General features: G+C 36.0%; 1 protein-coding gene across 1 annotated transcript in view; it reads right to left on the bottom strand.

The window, feature by feature from the left end:
• The window catches only part of LOC133519999 (mucin-2-like), a 127,245-nt gene extending 108,472 nt beyond the window's left edge, over positions 1-18,773 (bottom strand). Inside the window, exon 1 of the mRNA XM_061854231.1 lies at positions 18,593-18,773. The gene's annotated coding sequence lies outside the window, so the exon portion shown is untranslated. The remainder of the gene's footprint in view (positions 1-18,592) is intronic.
• Positions 18,774-20,869: the final 2,096 nt, after the last annotated feature.

Raw genomic sequence — 20,869 nt, 5'->3', positions numbered from 1 at the left:
CAGTTTTTGAATAAATACTAATAGTTACGTCGTAATCTTGAATGAAAAAGGAAGCATTTTACAAAATACGCTCGTCTGTAGGAATAAGGACTCTTAAGGCGGGATTAATTCCTTTGCACATCAAAGGACATATTGAGTACGGCTACCAAGAGACACTTGACGTTGACGCTAGCGATTGCGTGAACTCGATCTATCTCGCTCGCACTGATCGTCGATTGGTGTGATCGAGAGCGAATGCGATCGAGTTCACGCAGTCGCTAGCGGAAATTTCAAATGTCAACTCACGGTAGCCGTGCAGGACCAGTAAGTAAATAGTTGACATCTTTTACTGACTTTTTATAAGGCGGAGATAGTTACAGACTACTAATAATCAGTTATGTGCTCTGTGCTCTGTTTATAGTGTTTAAATAATTCAGTTAAAATTATGTATTATGCTAAACAACGCTTCTAGGTACTTACCTAAACTAGAATAGAATTCTAAGTATGTACATATAATAATTCTAAATAGTCTTTTAACCTTCTAAAACAAACGAAAAGTAAATCAATTTTCATTCAATTTAAATTTATCAAGTAAGTTTACCAAGGATTGCAAATCCAACGGAGCATGTCGATCAATATCTATGTAGACTTCAAACCCTCGTACTAAGTTTAATATATAGTAAGGTAAGGTGGGGTAAGACGGACATAGTTTATTTTGCTTGGGGCAAGACAAACAGTATGAGGATTCCATACAAGTGTTTGTCTTGTCCCAGTGATAGTTTTACCCCACCTTACCTTAATTTAAATAAATAATTATTATGTGTGTGTGTTTTTCGGAACTTATGTACGAAATATCATTTGATATTTACCACTAGCTTTTCGGTGAAGGAAAACATCGTGAGGAAACCTGCATGCATCTGCGAAGAAATTCAAAGGTGTATGTGAAGTCCCCAATCCGCATTGGGCTAGCGTGGGGACTATAGCCCTAGCCCTCACGCACATGAGAGGAGGCCTGTGCCCAGCAGTGGGACGTATATAGGCTAAATTATTATTATTATTATTAAATTATTATGTTCGATTGTAACGTTGTTAATAAAATGTAAAAAAAAAAAAACAAAACGATGTACAGTTGCTATCAGAGGGCCTACCGCGAACCACGTTACACTTACGCACGAATTTACGTTACCTGTCACACTTACGTACGAATTTACAAGTGCGACAAAGAGGCAACACGTCGAACGTGGTTCGCGGTAGGCCCTCAGATATATCGCTGCGGTACTCAAAAATCTTCAAACATTTCATCGTTTTGTCATTTCAATGTTAAGGCGTGTAGAATGATTATACGGTTCAGGTATTTTTAAGCACTGTTTTATCTGATGGCGACTGTTCATAGGTACCTAAATAATGTTGGCTGCACTTTGGATGTAAAGTTCAACGCTAAAACAATTTTACCTAACCTATTGTTTGAAAACAATCGCTTCTTATATTTTAATAGTTTCTTTACCCTCTTCGGATTCCTTTGCAATTATCGACCTATAGTAATCTTCAAGGATTGCAGCAGTATTACACAGCAATAAGTAGCAGTTTGCTAGTTTAACCTATTTAAGAAAAAGATTGCCCGTGGCTATTGCTAGTAATTGTATGATATTATTTGCTTTTCTCTTTACCGCAATATGAGGAAATCGGGTTTAGTAGAGTAGATAAGCATATATATCTACTCCATCTACTACAATATTCAGCATATACGCATATACGCATGTGCTATTCAGCAGAATGATGTTTTTCCGTTATCAACATAAATAAATAGCCTAAAGAAATTAAAGTAAGTAGCTTTGTTTAGCTTGTATTTAATTCCCAATAAAGATACATAAAAACGTAAATATTCAACTAATTTTAAAATCCTAGAATTAAGGTTTTTCTTTGCCTTCATATTTCAATTTAGTTTCTTCAATTAAATTAACAATAAACATTTTTCTAGCACATCCAATAAATGGCTTAAGAGTTGAAAAATATTTGTGTATTTTTTAAAGCCTATCTATAAATAATAGTATTTAAATGTAAACCAAGCCAAGTGGTAAGGGTTTGCTGATGTGAAGCCAGTATTTATTAAGATAAATATTTATTTATTTATTTTCATAGTCAGGGCTAATTTGTGAAATGCGAGTATGACCGGCGGTAATCGGAGTGAGTTTCAGTAGATGTAACTAGATACAAGTTTAATCTTTTCTTTTGTTAAAATTATGGATATTTCCTTTCAGACTAAACTGGGCAGAATTGCTGCAACGGAAACCGCCAATCATTAGCCTTATCAGGAACCTTCTAATTCAATTCAATTTATAAATAGATGGATTTATTTATTACTTAACAATAACAAACAAAACAGGGTCGCATTACTTATTGCTGTATTAATAACTAACGATAAGCAATCACTACCTCTCGTGAGTCGCGACGACAGATGAGACGGTTCAACGACCTCTCCCATGTAAATACTCAAACAGTGACTCCGCAATCTTCATGCACCTCACACTGCAATAACATATCTAGATGTCATTGACATGAGGTTCAGTTTTCGTTGTCAGTTGTCAGTAAAAGTTTTGCTTTATTTGCAAACCGCGCTGCGTTAAACATAACATCTTATTTTCTATTTTATTTGATTTTTGGCGTGCATCACTGGTTTCGAATGAAAATAAATCGGGTTTGTTAATGTTAAAACGAAATCGGTAGTGGAAATGAGGTTGATCGATTGCGATTATAATTTAATACTTCATTGGTCTTGTACAAAAATGAATAAAATTGTTCAAAGGAATGATTTCGGGCGTCGGAAATTTCTACCTTGTATCAATAAAATATTTGAGTTCGCTCAAAATATTAATTGCAGTAAGCCTTGTAGACGTAATTACAATTATCGCTTTTTATTACATTCAAAATGGACGTTCCTAATTCAGGTATACAGCGTGTATTTTTGATACGACCGAATAATCAAAGCTTAAGCTTAACTGAACACACTTTCATAGGTAGGTTTTATAAAAAAATTGACGACTTTTATGTGTCCATATATAAAATTCAGCAAGCAATGTCTACTTACGTTGTTTTAACTCAAAACGTCGCATTCGTATTTAATGTCGCAACGTCACAACTGTCACAAGTGACCGTGATGTACGAAAAACAATGCCGCTCGAAAAAACATCAAAAATTAATTATGCTCTGGTTGTAAAGACTAAATTAAAAAATCTTTCAAAATTGTTTTGTAGCACTAACACCCAGCTATAGAACTAGACGTTTAACTCTGCGGTTATAAAAATACACTCTGTAGATATTCAGTAGATAAAAAAATTGCACGTGCGTCTCTTGTCAGTGCGTGTGACATATTTGAATAGAATTTCGATGTATGAAATTTGTAATAATATATAAAACGTAAGGTTTGTGGACTCATTATTCACTTAACCAAGTTTGATTAATCCTGTCCCCCATTAATTTAATTTTTATTGAAGATTTAATAGGAATAATAGCTGCTGTAGTTATTTAATTTCACTTAATTAATTTATTTAATACATGAAAATTACTCTTACAATAGATGATATATGTAGTTATATAGTTTGAAAACCGGTCTGGCCTAATGGGTAGGTAATGATAGGTGATGGTGACCCCGCCGTCGAAGTGAGTACGGGCATTTGTTTGTGTGATTATCACTATTTGTTCCAGAATCATGGGTATTTTCTATGTATTTAAGTATTTATATTAAATATATCTTTGTCTGAGTACCCACAATACATGAGCTTACTGTAGGACTTAGGTGGTTCGTGTAAGAATGTTCTATATATTTATTAATTTATTTATTTAAAGGAAAAAGTCGACAATTTTTACACTTTCAAGCTTTCGTAGCATTCGAAATGTCAGCTTTAAAAATATCTATCAACATAGGTAATATTATTTATGAAGAATTGTATTGTAATACAAGTGTAATAACTAGCTATTGAATCCACTCTAACTTCCTTTCCGTATAAATATGTTATAATCAGCTGACGTGGCATGACCAATCTAATATTAAGCTAGCATATATAAGTCTACAAGTCTTCAAACCTTCACAATACGTACCTACTTGCCAAGTGATTGATAACTAGTGTGTTGGGTTGCCTCACTCGCTCACGAGTCTGGCACTGTTCCTACTGGGTCTGTGCCTCAGTCATTCGTAGCCTATAAAATAGTCATGGATGCTGATTCTAACTTTAAATTCTCAACTTGATTTGTTCTTGTCATGATACAAATTGCTGACACGCAGTACATTTCGCACGCATCAAGCGTCAAAGCGATAGTATCATATCAATAAAGCTTGTCTGAAAGAGGTTGCTTTTTAGCGATACAAGCGTAGCGCGTAGTTTCTGTGTAAAGTGAAGCATTCCCTCTATTATCTTCTTAGATTCAGACATGTAATAAAGAGTATTTGTAGGTATTACCTATACTGCGGATGCACTACATTTTTTTATCAATCAATCAATCATTTATTTATTTGCAAAAATACAGTAACATAAGGTGTTAAGGTGTGTTTAAAATTAATTATTAAGAATATTTATTAATATTAATGAATTCATACTTAATGGACGAAAAAATAACATAGTCGTGAGTGTTGTGATTTTTAACAGAATATAACGAACTAATACACAGTGATTCTTATGCCCAACCTTCACCAAGGTTCGCAGAGCTGGTATTTCTCAATGCACTCAATGAGCCAGCCGATGGGCAGCGCCTTCAGATGTGCCATGTTATAGAGCGGCTCATATATGTCTTTGTATATTATGTCATGTGAACAGTTGTACAGCTTGCCATCTTGCTGTGCATGATATGGGACCAGCTTCTCCGCTTCTGGTATAGACTCTTTTTATAATTATTTTCATATAACATAGTTTGATATACCGTTATTTAGAATAATCGAATAAAAGGCATACCTATATTACCTAATACATGACCCAAATTAGTATAATGGTTATATGGTATATTTAGACTACTTCTAATTTATACTAACATAAATGTTACATACTCTAAAACATGTTTGCTACAGCCATATGTAGGATTCAATAGAAAGGCTTCTAGAAAAGTGGGTTAGGTTACGTTAAAACTGCGATCCCACAGGAACTAAAATCTATCAAATAATAGGTTAGGCTAGGTTACTAGGTTAGAACTGTGGCCCCAAATAAAAAAAAAGATTGTATAAAGTATTACGTTACATAAAAATATAATAGAACAAAAGCTATTACAAAATGTGTATTTATACTAATTATATAAAGATAGGAAACATATCCAATATGATTTAGATTAAATATAATTATAACAAAAGCAACCTACAATAAAAATTACACTATAACATGTAATGATGTATCAAATGGCATTATAACAAATGTATATTATTTTAATTGTAATTATATTAAACATTACACACCCCTGATACTGCATTTTAACATCAAACCCATAACGGATTATAAAATCTGAATACAGCTAATGCAAAGGAAAGTACCGCTTGATTTGTTTCTGTCGTAATCATGCTACCTACTTATGAGCTTTGATTTACATTTCATTGCAATGTGTGCCGGGAACTAGGAAATTGTATTCTATTTACTACAAACTGTGTTAACGATGCTAGTCACTCTATTGTTGACTTAACAAACTAAAATGAAACTAAGACAGAATTATGAATTAGTTTATTATTTCATTGTAGTTTCGTGAGAGAGGAGGAAGTTGACGTCGATTTAAAATAAAACTATTTAAGTCAGAACATTTTTAGGCTAGGATTAGAGTTGACCATTCTCGAGAGCGTTCTCCGTTTACTATGGGAAAAATCCTCGAGCGAGAACATTTTCCATGCAAAACGATGAACGTTTTTGGAAACAATACAACCGTAATATTGGATCCAATAATGCATAATAATTTGGAATAAAAATACTGATTAAATGTTAAAAACATCATCATAGTCATCATGTCTAGTATGGAAAACTGTATTTTTCGATTTTGATCAACGAAAATAAGGATTTCAATTTTTTTAATAATCGCATATAATTTTAAATATAAGTATTCTATCCGAAAGGAAGCAAAACTACAATGCCAACCACTTGTTTGTTTGAATGTCGAGCAAGCTTCCTGGATTATTTCTTCCATGAGTTTCTTAGAAACTATTATTTTAACACAAACCGCAGCTTCATTATGCTTTGCAAGAATCATAATGACTACACGTCTAGACTTCAACATGAAATAGGCAAAGAAGTCAGTGGACAGCATAAATTTAATTTTGTTAGAATATCATTAGATCAGTACTTAAACTAAAGTCATCCGCGCAGCATGTTTTGGAGAACGTAAGTTTCAAATTTTGAATTGGATTGGTCATATCATCATATTTACATATAGGTATTTATAGGCAATTATCCATACAGGTATACAGATTGCAGGCGTCCATAGGCTGCGGTGACTGCTTACCATCAGGCGGGCCGTATGCTTGTTTGCCACTGTCGTGGTATAAAAAAAATAGTCTCCGCCCGCGACTTCCGTTTTCAACTCTTTTTCACTGAAGGGTCGAATTTCAAAGAATCGTTTCCTTAATTTTGCGCTAGAGAATTTGGATTATACAAATACCTATAATTGATATTTCAAGTTCCAACCTTTAAAGGTTCAGTTTGTATTTCGCGTTCAGCGTTGTCTTCAATATCTTCATTAAAATCGTTTGTTTTATTTAAGTATATTTAGAATATCTTTTTATGCTAAAGATTGATTGGTAGTCAATTAGGGTGTTTTGTATTTGCATCTGTAGAGTGGTGATGTGGTAACCGAAAGATTGCTACCTACTCTGCTTACTTGCTTTTGGCCTCTACAATACCTAAATTTTTTCGATATACATGTCTGGATGTTAAGTGGGTAGTTGTAAAATAGGTCGCGGAGCGCACGTACATACGCCACGTAACTGCAGTTGCCTCAGCGCTAGCTTGCGTCAGCGAGAGCGCATCGCTTCGCACGGAAGACTGACCCGGTGACCTTCGGCGAAATAGTTCAATGAGGCCTCATAATTATCCTAGTACATTACAGTCTTTTGGAATGGGCATTAGATTTGTTTTGTGACTCGAGAGTATCGAAGCTGCTGGTTTTGTGACATCTTAACATCTTCCTGTTAACGCGCAAATTTCTCTATGCATTTTTTTCTAACAATGAACTAAGTCTAACAACAACAGTATGTGGCTGAATCCATTTAGAATAACCATTACCATATTTTAAATAATTTTAACTACAAAAGGATATAGCGTAACGTCGTCCTGACGTTTCAATAGTTATGTAACGATCTTAGTCGCTAGAAAACAGGCTGAATCGTTAAATCTGCAAGAAGGCTGATTGAAAATTTTAGCCTATAAGGGAATACTCATGACCAGAAGATACAGTATTTATCAGTTTTACTACAAACTAGAACGTAACGACACGTCAACAAGAATTATTTATTGCAAATGACAACGTAACTACTTTCGTAATTAATAGTATTAATTGAAAACTAGTATTTTATTGCAGATTATTTGCACTTTATGAAAAAAACATGTTTGTATCAACTATTGTAAGTGAGACGAGAGTAAATGACTCCTCCGATCTAGGCCAATACACACATACTTCTGAGCTTTCGTTCAGCCATGGCATTTGCTGGAAATGCCGTGAAGATGACGGACCGCCGGGCGCATGACATTTCTAAGTATCGATGCCAATGGTCAAGGACAGTCACATGTACAATGTGGCATCGTAATACCTGCAATTCTACGATTTAACGGATTTAACGTCTCCGGTCAAATGCGATTACTCGGTATTAAATAATTCGAGCCCACTTTTAACATAAACTAAAAAGAGACGATTTGCTGTGCCATCTTTCCGATTTAGCTTAGCTCCCTAAAACTCTGGTAGGCAAAAGTTGTAGGGTGAGTTGGTGGCCAAGATGAGTATTTGTTGTTGATAGCTTAAATAAGTTAGGAAGGAAAAACAGTTTAGATGTACATATACAGTAGCGGAAAATAATCTATCGTATGTGTGTTGTTTTTTTTAAGTATTTTTTTATGAGAACGACTAAGGCTGCCTAAACGATTATCATGCGAAATTCCTTTAGATGGAGAAAAAAATCATATACTACATTTGAATGACACCTTATAAGAAACTCGTTTTGTACGAGTTTATTAAAAAGTGCATAAAATAACTAATACTCGTAATATAGGTAAAAGTGGTTTATTAATAAAGAAAACAACAAAAATTACAGATTCTGCACTGAAAATCAAAATATTAGATTAGTACTTGGTACTGAAACCCTTTGTATCAAGAACAGCTTGGTAGCTTCGGGGCAGTGATGCAATCAACTTCGCTAGAAAAGAACTTGGAATGCGTTCCCACTCTTCCTTTAATTGTTCAAATCTTTCGTTGACATTTTTTGCATTTCTTGCACTCACACGACGACCTAGCTTCTTCCATAGGTTTTCTATAGGATTCAAGTCCGGACTTTGGCTGGGCCATTCCAAAACCCTCACTCTACGTTTTTTGAACCATTGTTTAACAAGATTAGACGAATGTTTCGGATCATTATCTTATTGAAACATAAACGCTCTGCCGAAATTTTGGCGTGCCCAGGGAAGAAACACATCTTGTAATATTCCTTCATAAACTTCCTTCGTCATAATGCCGCTTATTCGATGTAAAGGACCAACTCCACTTGCACTGAAACAGCCCCATACCATAAGGGAGCCGCCGCCGTGTTTGACTGTAGGAAGCTGATACTTGGGGTCATAGCGAGCATTGTCGGGACGTCGTACGTAGGTACATCTCTGTTCCGTACAGTAAAAACTTGGATTCATCGCTCCAGATTACCTTTTCCCACATTTGCGTAGTCCAAGAAACATGTTCTTTCGCATATTTTTTTCTAGCTGCTCGATTTTTCTTGGAAATCAGTGGTTTCTTTGCAGGACGACGAGCACGAAGTCCACCATCCATCAGGCGATTTCTTACAGTACATACGGACACTGAAACTGAATTTCCACACGATATTTCCCGCATAATGTCGCTCGCCGTGAGTTGTGGATTGTGTCTTGCTATTTGCAAAATGTTGCGGTCTACCAAACTTTATGTGCAGCGTAGGTGACCAGGTCTGTTGGGCCTTTTGACACCTCCGTGAGCTTTTTCCCGTTTCAAAACCTTCGATATAGTAGACTGATGAACTTGAAATTGCTTTGCCAGCATCGATTGTGTGAAGCCATTTCTATAGCCATTTATAATTGCTTCTTGTATAGCTACTGTTAAGTTTTTATTTCCATAAGGTCTCCCCATGACGGAACTGATATTCCGTTTTTTATCGACTTAAATACTACTAGTGACGGACGCTAAATTCCAGAAAAATGAATTCAAATTGAATTTCGAAATATGTACCGGCCTGTTAGCGTATAATTGGTTGAGAATTAAATAAATCAATATAACCTTTTTTGATTAGTTATCAACAAATTCAGTTCTTGGTTTCATCTAATTTGAAATATTTTACAGAAAAATCACGATATGATAGATTTTTTTCCGCTACTGTACACTTAAATTAAGATTATATATAAATCGTACAGAAATATCGTTACAAAAGTTATAGTAACACTTAAAAATTTAAGTCTTTTTTTGTAAAAAAAAAGTAAATGTCTGGGAATGCTGCCCATATACTAGCAAAAACAAAAACAAAACGTATTTATCATAAGTGGGTAAAAACTGTCTACCTAATAAGATTAATAATCAATTTAAAAGAAAATTTATCTATAGTATCAATTTTAGTTTCTATACAGCATTCCTTCATAATTTACCCAAGCCGCAACCTGCGTTTTCTGACGAGAGAGCGTATGATTAAAGCAACCGAAGGCCGACGCGAGTCAAAGTCATCGTATAAACCCAAATGCCAACTGCCGGATGATACCTAAATGCCGGCTGCATGCTAAACGATTGTTGAAACACTTGAATTACGAAGTCATACGGAAAATAACGTGTCAATGGTATCTAACTGTACCGAATGGTACACAGGAGGAAAAAAGAATATTTAGTAAACGAACTCGTCCGGAATGCGGTCGGGTGATTCGTTCAATTCAGTTTTGCATATTGCTGTCATTCCGATCGCTTATTATAAGTGCGAACGAGTCTGAATTTTAGGCCAAACAGTAGAAGTATAATTCTTTAATATATGTTACAGATACGGATGACTAGATCACGTTACACTGGCACCCGCGGGAATAAATGAGGAATACACCGCTTGCAAGGAATCCGCGTTCTTTGATATTCAGAATGGATAACTTGCTATATATTTCCAATAAAGAATGACGTTATGGCATTGCAAGGACTTTTTATCTTGTATGCTGGGCCTGGGCCGTTGCAATTATTTACCCCCAAAATCTTACGAAGAAAATCTAAATCGGAATCATGGAATCATATCATTAATTCCACCTTTTGATGATAGTTTCTCAGTTCAATCCATCCTTTATAGCGCCACAACATCCCTGGGAAGAGGAAGACTTCCCTTCACATGGTAATCGAATATCAAGAGGGAGATGAAAGCCCAGAACCTAACCCCTATGACAACGCAGGATAGAGCGTCCTGGCGCCGCCGTACTAGGAGGCTCGACCCCAGATAAAACCGGGACTAAGGGAAGGAGGAAGAATTAGCCAATTGCATTACAGAATTTTATTATACATTATTTTGTTTTGTGTAATGAAAAATACATATAATAATTATATGTGTAATAATTACCAACCAGTTCTAATATCTATCAACAGTGATATTCTTAGGAAGTACATTAGGTATTGATTGCTGGCTGTAGATCCTTTTAGTTTCAAGTCCGGTTACGCTTCACTAGAATTACTCCACTGTTAGCAAACTCACTGGCACGTACCACTTTACCTAAAAAAGTTATTTTCCACGATTATGACTTAGGAATTCCTTTATTCGGCTAATCGATTTGGCTCTTGAAATCAATAATCAAGGTTGCTGAGTGTACTTCGGATATTTTGAAAGAGTAGGTATCTTTAGGCTTTCTCGTCTGGGGTCGTTGGAAAGTGTTGGCCGGTGCGCGTGAGCATGTTAGTTGCGCCACCTGTCGAAGGTCGCGCTCGAGTTTTAATTTTATAAATCAATATTTTAGTAGCAGATTATTTTTAATGGTCATCAATTTGAATTATAGCTAGTTAGCTGCGTTTATGTATAAGAGAAATTTTTATTTTATTTTTTGAATGAGCGAACACTAAAAACATTAAGGGTCATTGCTAAAACTAGCTACCTTTTCATGGTTGAAACATCAATTTTGACGACCGGTTTGGCCTAGTGGGTAGTGACCCTGCCTACGAAGCTGATAGTCCCGGGTTCAAATCCTGGTAAGGGCATTTATTCGTGTGATGAGCATGGGTATTTGTTCCTGAGTCATGGGTGTTTTCTATGTATTTAAGTATTTATAAATATTTATATATTATATATATCGTTGTCTAAGTACCCTCAACACAAGCCTTATTGAGCTTACTGTGGGACTTAGTCAATTTGTGTAATAATGTCCTATAAAAAGAATAAAAGAAAAGAAAAGAAAAGAATAAAAAGAAAGAATCATCCTGATATGTTCTTATTAACAAAATAGCACGATTATAGCAGCTTCATTGATACGTTGATTAAGTAATATATCGTAGTAAAACTTCTGTATGTTTTGGCACATCGAGTTAAATTAATTGACTTGAAGAATTTTCCTTCCCAATAAAATACCAAATTGTGGTTTGTTTACATTCTTTTAAATACCTAAATATAACAGACATATTTGTTTTGGAGAGTTTAGTATCAACTATTAATATTTTAGAAAGAAGGTAGATTGCTATGGTGTCATCATCATCATCATCATCATATCAGCCTTTTATTGCCCACTGCTGAGCATAGGCCTCTCTTCTAGTACGCCACTTATCCCGGTCCCGAGCCAATCTCATCCAGAAGTGACCCGCAGTCTTCCGAATGTCGTCCACCCAACGAGCCAACGGACGCCAGGCACTCCTTTCGTCTGAAAGCGGCCACCATTCCGTTAGCATTTTGGCCCACCTGCCATCACTCTGCCTGGCAACATGTCCCGCCCAGCTCCATTTTAATTTGGTAATGACGTGTCCGACGTCTTGCACCTTGGTGCGACGTCGGATCTCGACATTCCTCACTCGGTCTTGAAGTTTGATGCCGAGCATGGCGCTATGGTGTGTGTGGGTAGAACTCAATCAAACTTGCAGCACGTCAGTGAAGATGGCATATGCAACTGTTCAGAAATATTGAGAACTGCCTAAAACTAATATGCATGTTAACTCACCCGTTTCAATAGTGTTTACAATACTGGTGAATTGATATCACTTACAATGACGAGATTATTCCACCGCTAAAGAACGCTTTAGCAAATACAAATACAAACAACAAGGAATGCTGCATCGAGTTTAAAATTGAAATGTTGTGTGATGCGGCTTGCATGTAAATCATCATGCAGTCGATGTAGAGGTAAGACACTTGAATTTTCAACCTTAACATAACAGCGAAGAGTCTCTTCTAAATCGTGTAGGAGATTTATTATCAAATATAAAGTCAACCTCATTAATCAGAGTAAAAGTGGTATTTAATCAGTTATACGCTTAAAATGAAAACAGTACACTTTGTAATGGAATCTCCGTAATATATACCTACTATTCTGTTTTTAATTGTTCCGAATAGGATAACGTGGATTATGTCTGGTGGTCTATCGCGAACACCGGAGTTCATTTTATTGGCCCTCTTTCTCTTTTAATCTAGTTAAAGTGTAATTAGAGTGACAGAGATAGTTAATTAGTTACTCGAAATTTAAAAACTTCGATTTCCACGGTTATATACCTGTTGTATTTTCACACTTACATTATCACAAAAAGCGAAACATGTGTAACATTGTACACTTGAAGCTCATGTAATTAGTTACGTTTTACTGGATGCACGAACAGTAGGTAATCGAAGCAATTATGATAAAAAAAACGAAAACAAAAAATACAAAGACTATTTGTTTTTCGACAATCTAATAGAGTTATTATTGCACAATTTAGTAATTTAGTTAAAAGCTGCAAGCACGACTACATTATTATGTTACAATGTTACATACTAACAGAAACTATCAGCCCGATTCGAACTTTAAGATTACACTAAAAAAAATCCTAAAGATACGATATGGATTGGATATGTCAGTGTTAAAAGTTTTTATTTGATGTATTTTAAGTTCGAATCGGACCGACTAACTATTATATGTGTGCAATAAAGTTTACGAATACTGAGGTTACATTGTGGAGGATTAGAATTCTTATTCTACGTGGCATTGCTCACTCAATTTGAAGCCCTCACTCGATTCCGGGAAGTCAAAAATGCGAATCGATCGATTCGTTACAGCTAATGGATTGTATTGTATTTTAGCAAAACTTGTGGAAAATGCGACACGTCTTTTTATTTCTATGTTCTTCGCGTTCCGTTTATGCTTTGAACATAAAAATATTGGCGAACGGCCCGATTCGAAGAATGATTAAGACACGTTTAAGAGCTTGGAAAGATCTTTAAAAGATCGATAACTAAACGACATGTCAAAATTGACGTTTATTTCGATTCCGCTGTGATCCCAATAAGATCTATGTACGATATTTCTAACGTCAAAGTGACATTGGTTGCCCGAATCGAGCTGCTTCTGTCAATTATACGATATACAAATGATATTTAATTGAGAACTTATCTAAACCAGAACTTATCGTTATCGTATATCATGGTTCGAATCAGGCCGTATGTGCTAATGCGTGGCGAGAGACATACAAGCGCCGACAACGCACAGCGTGTATTAGATTATATGTGCATTTTAATGGGACGACATTTTCATACTATTTGTCAGCTGTCAACTGTCGATAACTACATAATGTGTTTCTTTGCCCACCAGGGCGGCGCCACATTATGCAGAATAAGAGCAAATAGGTTATTGATATATTTTCCACGGGCTTATACAATTCTAATGGACTACAGATAATGGTCTGACTAATTATTATCATTACAATCCATTGTTATGAATATTTTCATTTATGATTGATGCATTATTTATTTTGCCTCAGGGGTCTAAAGCGCAGATCAGTTACTGGTCTAGTGGTTCGTCATTACTCATGAATATGTATAATGGTAGAATGTATTTGTATTAATATATTTTCTATCTTCGTAAGGTCCACTATACCATTGTTTTCTCTATTTTTCATTTGAATCTTGATCTATAGTAAATTGGGATGAAATCAATTTGTTTGAGTTGAGCAAGCAATGAAGCAAAGGAAATGCTACTTAATTTGGTTTATGAAATATTTCAGGCGGGCCGTATGCTTGTTTGCCACCGACATGGTATTAAAAATATATACATATTAGGTTCAATGCACATTGAATCGTACGAGGATATTTAATGTAGGTACAGTCAAGGTATTAAATATCGACACGGACAAAGTGCCAAAAATATATACATATGTATAGTCGGCAACATAGGTAAGCGGGCCAAGTGTTCAAGATGCACACATGCTAACTTCGCTCTTTTAACGATAAAGTTGTGTTCAGCTCATTTTGAACACCTTTCCCGCTTAACTACTTCTGCTGCTGACTGTGCTTGAATAATGGAAAACTATATTTTTGTTTTAACGAAAAGCCTATATTAGAATAAAATTTTATTTGTTTATGTTTTTGTTTCCACAATTTGTCTTGACAAACTTAGTTAAAACTTAACTTACTAAAACATTTGTCACCATGCCTGTCACGGTCTAATAACTATATAAGCGCGAAAGTGACGAGCATAGTGACAAGTGATAAAAATGGACCCATGCTGCCAGCGCTGGTCTGACACATGCTTAATTAATTTAGTATGGGCACATAATGAACAGCTGATCAGTGATCAAATTTAATACCGCTCTTAATCGTTTTCAATCCCCAAAAACATACTTGAATTTTGGATCAAAAACTGATATCAAAAAGTTAACTTTTCCTTGTGCAAAATTGTAACATGTCATCAGATTGTTTTTAGAGGTTTTCATTTGAGTTTGCAGGGTTAAGATACCCGCTTAAGAGCATTTTCATTTTATTTATTAATTGTATAGTCATGTACAATGTACATACATTATTAGGTGTTGCAATTCAATTCGGTAAGTCAGTCCATGACGCCCTGTGAGCAGTGTGTTGAGCTTTTTGAATTTAAAATGCCTTTGTTTTATTCTAGCCCTGTTTATGGTAGGTATTTAAAAAATATTAGTGACGTGACATGCAATAGGATATGTTTTTCATATAAGCACTGTTTTCGTTAAAGAGTAACTCATGGAAACTATGTTGTACTAAAACGAATATCTGATGAATTGATGATAAAAGATAAATTTAGAGTATATCTAAAAACTTAGAAATGTTAAAATTGATTAACATTTTATCTAAATATATAAAAGAAGAAACTGACTGACTGACTCACATATCAACGCACAGCCTAAACCGCTGGTTCTAGAGATCCCAAATTTGGCACGTAGGTTCTTTACAAGGTCTAGGGGTACTCTAAGAAAGGATTATTCAAAATTAACCCCCTAAAGGGGTGAAATGGGGGTCCAAACTTTATATGGGGAAACAAGATTAGTTAGACTATTTTATTCGAAACTTTACGAGAGTATTCCTAACGATAATGAGTAAACACGTGTTTCAGGTTTTTTGAGAATTCAACCCCTAAAAGGGGGAAATATGGTGACTAAGTCTAAAAATGAACATGGGTATTATTTCTATGGTTTATCGGGTCGCTGATTACAAAAGTAACACCGATTGTAAAACCTAACGAGGTGGACGTGAAATACAAATCCCCTGTGCGATGGGGTTGAAATGACTATATATCAATATGGGTGTCGTTTTATGGTTATATGGGACGTTATTTACGAAAATGGCATTGAATTAGTCTACAATTTACGTATTTAAGTATTTTTGCCAAATTGCAATTCAATCGGTCCAGTAGTTTATGAGCAAATCGGTTGTAACAGATAGATTGACAGACAGCCACACGTGATCCTATAAGGGTTCTTTTTTAGCTTTTGAGGCATGGAACGAGACCCGCGTTATCCTAATAGATACTACGACAGGACTGTTTCTCCCAGTTCTATGTGGCGTGCTTCCGTGTAAGTTCACCAAAAAATTGGTTCTATTGCTACCACATTCAGACATGGCTAAAAATCTTGTTCATAAGGAAGTACTTTAACAAGTATAAAGTTGTGGAATACTTCATGCATTTTTTACAACATGATTCTAAATCTAATAATCGCGGACAAACATATATACGGGTCAAACGCAGAACCTTTTTTTTACTTTACGCGGGCGAAGCCGCGGGCTAAAGCTAGTATTTAATTAGCAATATTCTTTATCATCTACAAATAAATAAAAATATCTGCAATCTAACTCAGGACCTAGTCTAGTAGGGGTCACTATCATCAGGCTAATTAACGCATTCACTGCCACCGACGCATATATGCGTTCATCGTCATATAAGTTTGTTCTTAGGCCACGCCCCCTGGCAGTGAATGCGTGAAAAAAAAAGGTTATTATCTAATTACTTCCCACCTCAACATCATCATTTTACCCTTCTATCGCCCACTACTCAGCATAGCCCCCTCTTCCCACCTATCCGTGAACATTTTTAAAAATTTCATTTCTGATTCCAAAATACACAAAAAAAAACAAATATTAGCAAATGTTTTCTTTATTTTCCTTAAAAATGTTGTGTTAGCTCTTATGTAAGTGAAAACTAGTCATCTAATATAAACTAGATTCTGTTCTGCAAGTAGGCTTCGTCAACAAACTTCGCGAAGCGATGTGTCAAATGCATTGGAAATCAGATAGGGAAAGCCGAATGTTGAATAAAATACTTATTCGTATTTCGTGAGTAAAATATGCGATGGGGCTATAGGAGCTACTTTCGATCTTCTATTAGTCCCAGAGGCACGCTAAGCATGTTGATTGAATGGTATAAATGATTAAACATCATAAATCATCATATCTAAAGAGTTGTATTGTACAGTTATAATAATTGTACTTATAAATGTAGAGTAGGCGGGAATACTTTGATTAATATTCTTTTATAAAAACATACATTGATGTGCTTCTATTTCTAACATAACTTACTAAGAAACTGCAAGACAAGATTTCGAAGTGAAGACCATAACATTAGTTTTCCAATTTTATTCTCTAGCAGTTTTAATTGCTTAACATTATGATCTCTATCAAACTTAAGCTGCCACCATTAAAGATGGTGTCAAATTAGAATACATGATTAAGATATTTAAATTGATTTCGAAGAAGATCACCTAGATAGAAATGGGCGATGAAACGGGTTATAAAGTGTTGCTTAAATTCCTTAAGGTGGTTTTCAATGATCACATAATTTGGCGAAGGCAAACATACAAAGCTGTTAAAGGCTTTTCGTCAAAATATCATCGTTATAATTACTTAATATGTTACTGGTGCCACAAGTTAGTTAGGCTTATAACTAAGCCATTTATACATATCGAATACGAAAACTGTATGACTTGGATATCCTAGCAGTCAGTTGACGCTTTAAGTTAATCTAATCAGGCTATTAGGTAGGTATTCCGGGCAACCTCCCTTCTCTTACACGGGAGAGGACATGTTTTAAGATACTTCAGTCCGCATGATTGCTTAACGTCAATTCTTAATGATTCATCTAATTTGAATTTAAGTTTTAGCTCAAGATAAACCAGTAACTGCATTTACCGTCTTTGATAAATCCAAGCATGACATTATTTGCATTAAATTCTGTCAACTAGAACAGCCTACATAAAGTCCGCAAGACAACACGTGTCCACAAAGCACAAACCAGTTCAGTATCCGATTGCGAGTTTTAATCACTCGTTCACCGAGTAGCCGGGTGACCGACCAGAACTCTTATTCATAAATCTTATTCCCGCCCATTTCTAAGTCCGACCCCTAATTTGTACATTGTTGCTATGAATCCTGGGGTCTAGTTATACTAGGAACTAGTCGCGATAAAATGTTTTGCGAATGTTGTCTGCCACCGGCGACTTTCATCACAGCCTATAAATATACATGGGGTAATAGTGGTAACAGGGGTACTTACGACGAAAGCCTGATAAACAACTGGACTTAGAAGACCATGGGCTAACTTGGCGTTTAGGTGAGATAAATCTCTTTCAGAAACTTCAGGGTAAATATAAATACAGAAAATTCTTCTGAGTCCATTCACGAAGAAATATATATTCCCTGTTACTTAATATTGTGTACTTATTTACTATAAAAAGCTACCTATGTAGTTAAATAATTAACTATGCTAAAAAGGTTATCGAATTAAATCAAAGATAAGGATAGTTTGTGAAAAGTAGCTGCAACATAAAACTCTGGTTTACATAGGTTGTCATATTTATTAAAAATTTGAAGTAAATTTCTTATCAGTACTTTGAACAAACAATACAGGAAAAGGGCACTTCTTACGTTATGTTTGTTACATATTAGATATTAAAGAAATTTCGTATTTTTAATTACAGTCGTCTAATTATTATGCTAAATACTTACATTTAAGTCCAAACAACATCCAATATTGCCGGTACAACACAACTTTTTAATCGACTGGTAAAATTCAATCAACAACTTTCGGGAAAAGCACGAAAATATATAAGCACAATGCGCGTCGATTAAACAACGAACAAAAAGTTTTATAAAACACGATAATTCGTAAAAAATGCAAAGAGCGATACGTCGCTCCGCGCGGCGGCGAATAGCAAAACTGACGCACGCAACCAGCTGGCGCTGCCAAGGTATTGTTAAAAGTTACTTTTACTTGCGAGACTTCTGGCTCTAGGCAGGTTATGAGACCTCCCGCCGTAATGCCGGCTCTACCGATTCGCGTACACGCGAAAGAGAAAAACATACATCACGCAGCTTCGCTTACGTTTCTACGGTATACACTAGAATAACTATTTGTGCAAGATTAAAGAAAATTATTGCTATGCAAAATTATTGGTCACGGTTGATTGATATTTTAGGTGAGTATTGCCTTATTTCCTCCATGCGCGGATGCAGGGCATGGCTAACACCGGCACCGAACCATTACAAGAACTTACACTTAAACTATGCACAATAAAAATAATGCAATCAAGTCTCAATGATTAACTACCATTCAAACTTCAGATTTGATAATAATTATATCAACAAAACTTTTAAATCAAAGGAAAAATATGACTGTAATATTTTCCTTATCTTTTTTATAACAGAAAATAGATTTTGTAATCAGCATTGTTAAGAACATTCTAATGTCTAATACGGATACTCAGCCACATACAATGCTTACCTAAAAGAGATAATATGGATAACGATATAAATATCGAGGTAATTACCTTAAAATGGTTAAGACACGCCAGTTTTTTTACTTATAAGTTTGAGCCGTGTACATTAGTGTTACCATTTATGCCTAAAGGCTAATTTGACTTAAGGAATTCATGTCGCAACCTCAACTCAAGGGTTTGCATCAGTGTGATTGTCTATCAAATATCAAGTGATAGAGTAGCGAGTCCACAATCGTGTGTCTCGCGGCCTCGCACGCATACCCAGTCGAATCAGTCAATATGTATCGATTAGGTTATATGGATCGATTTATTTCACCTATCACTTACCATAGTTCACAGATCAAATCGTGGCGACGGTGTAGTTTGCAGGTTGAATGTCAACGTGTTACATTAAGTTAATTAACAACTAAGGGTCTCCCCAAACTAGTCGACGCCGTTTCGGCAAATCGCGTACGGAAAAAGCTTTATGTCAACGCAATAAGAGCGAATAAGTCGTAAATCGGCTCGGCCCACGCGAAACGACGTCTTTCGACGGGAAAACGGCGTTTTGCCGTAAAGCTGTTCGCATTCGTACGACGCTGTTTGCAGCCTACCGCACACGTTCGCATTCATAAATCTCCTTATACAGCCGTACGGTGCCGGAAAGAGTAGAACGGCTCCGATCACGGCCGAGTACCTACGATAAGGACCGGTCAGAGCTGGCGGAAGCCGATCAGCGTCTTCGACGGCCGAACATAGCTGACGACGGCCGAACAGAGCCGATGACGGCCATAATAATCGTAAAACATTTTTGGATTGAGTTTCAAACGAGGATATCGTAAATTAAATTCACCTTCACTTAATCTATATTGCCACAAAGAATCAACCCACGGTCGCCTCCGCTTTTTCTGGTGTAGGTGCTTTTCTCTTCCAACAAGTAGGCTACGATAAAAATGCTGGTAAGCCTTTTTTTCCATGCCCGTCTACTTAAAATATCCATCATCACAGGTTCTTATATAATATGTAACAATTACCAAGGAAAATAATCTTACAGGTCTGTTCAATTTCAAACTCAGGTTGTTACTAACGACCAGTCTCCAAAAATGAGATTTACGATTGCCGATCACCCGCTGTCCTACATCTGTTCGTCGGACTCAACGGCTGTACGTGTGCTGTCTGACGTCTCGACGGCAGGACGGAGCACGGGAGAGCCGACCGTCGCTTTACAACTGTTGCGATAGCAAGTCGCAGGCGATCGGGCGTCTCTACGGCCGCAAGGAGGATGAGACGGCTAAACGCAGGTGTCCAACCGCGGAGACGGTCGATCGGCTAAATGCGAATAGTGTGGTGTAAAACACTCGGCGAAAGCCGACTCCGCGTCGACTGGTTTGGGGAGACCCTAAGAGCCCAGAGGCTGTAGAATGCTGACATATAATTGTACTTAACTATGCTCGTTATACATTAAAAATGTCTAGTCTGACCTAGTTTATAATGACGCATAGACTTAAAGTGGAAGATGTAACAGCCA

Source organism: Cydia pomonella, chromosome 7 (assembly GCF_033807575.1).
Source record: "Cydia pomonella isolate Wapato2018A chromosome 7, ilCydPomo1, whole genome shotgun sequence".
Classification (NCBI taxonomy): Eukaryota; Metazoa; Arthropoda; class Insecta; order Lepidoptera; family Tortricidae; genus Cydia; species Cydia pomonella.
Note: the sequence above shows the minus strand (reverse complement) of the source record. Positions and strands in the feature narration are given on the sequence as shown.